The sequence below is a fragment of the Sitophilus oryzae genome, unplaced genomic scaffold, assembly GCF_002938485.1.
Source record: "Sitophilus oryzae breed Bouriz unplaced genomic scaffold, Soryzae_2.0 scaffold_476_pilon_pilon, whole genome shotgun sequence".
Taxonomy (NCBI): domain Eukaryota; kingdom Metazoa; phylum Arthropoda; class Insecta; order Coleoptera; family Curculionidae; genus Sitophilus; species Sitophilus oryzae.
Genome location: NW_022147058.1, coordinates 1,244,859 through 1,246,107, shown reverse-complemented (window position 1 = coordinate 1,246,107; position 1,249 = coordinate 1,244,859). Strand labels below are relative to the sequence as shown.

General features: G+C 47.6%; 1 non-coding gene across 1 annotated transcript; it reads left to right on the top strand.

Annotated features, from left to right (window-relative positions):
• Positions 1 to 412: 412 nt before the first annotated feature.
• Positions 413 to 567, top strand: LOC115886272. The gene has a single exon (XR_004050866.1). It is a non-coding gene; the product is annotated as a 5.8S ribosomal RNA (ribosomal RNA).
• The last annotated feature ends 682 nt before the right edge of the window (positions 568 to 1,249 follow it).

Genomic DNA, 1,249 nt, shown 5'->3' with positions numbered 1-1,249 from the left:
CCTAAAACGTGATACGACGATATATCTCGTATAAAAAGAGCCTACGACGTTAGACTCGTTCGAAGAACGGCACAACAACGTCCTCTCTAACGAGTATCGCAAAAATTAAAGGCGACGTTACCTTTTCTCCATTCGGAAGAAACGTCCGCGTCGACGCTGATTACAACGACGACGACGAACGCGCAACACCGCCACGTTTGATATTCGAAGCGGTGATTATCGATTCTCGTTAATATATCGAGAAACGATAGCGTTCGTTTGGACGTCGATTCGTAAATAACGAACGGCGATCAATACGCGAGACGTGCTAACTAGACGCCTAACGAAAATATTCGTCACAAACTAGTGGTCGAACGACTACGACGAAGTGAGCTTCTTTCGAGGCAAACTCGTCAATTTTCATTTTAAAGATTACCCTAAACGGTGGATCACTTGGCTCGTGGGTCGATGAAGAACGCAGCTAATTGCGCGTCAACTTGTGAACTGCAGGACACATGAACATCGACATTTCGAACGCACATTGCGGTCCTCGGATTCTGTTCCCGGACCACTCCTGGCTGAGGGTCGTATCTAACTTAAAGACTGCTCGGTTTTTCTTTTTTTATATTATAAAAGAGAAAAACGTCGGAGCGTGTTGGGTGTTTACGCGTCGTCCATAAGACGCGACACCTTAAAACGCGAAAGCGTCCGCACTCAGTCGTCGACATATCGACGACGGAGCGCGGTAAAATGCGAAACAACGATTCGAGAGCGGTGTTTGACTTGACGTTTATTTTCGACGCATATACGCGCTAGTACTTGATACCTGCACGTCGTCGTCGAACGTCGTCTCGTCGCGTCCGATCGTCGTGTCCGATATATTTTCGCGATTACGTCTCTATATATATATATATATAGATGGATGAAATCGTTTAAACGGAAATCGACGTCTGATCGGTAAGGCTACGAGACTAAGACGATAAAACGTCGTCACTGGCCCGTCTCACAATCGAATCGTTCGGGACGCCAAAATTAACCACACATTAATTTTTCGACCTCAGAGCAGGTGAGACTACCCGCTGAATTTAAGCATATTACTAAGCGGAGGAAAAGAAACTAACTAGGATTCCCCTAGTAGCTGCGAGCGAACAGGGAAGAGCCCAGCACTGAATCCCGCGCCTACCGTTAGGCGCCGGGAAATGTGGTGTTCGGGAGGATCTGTTATCTCGAGATCCGGCGACGCGTCCAAGTCCTTCTTGAACGGGGCCAC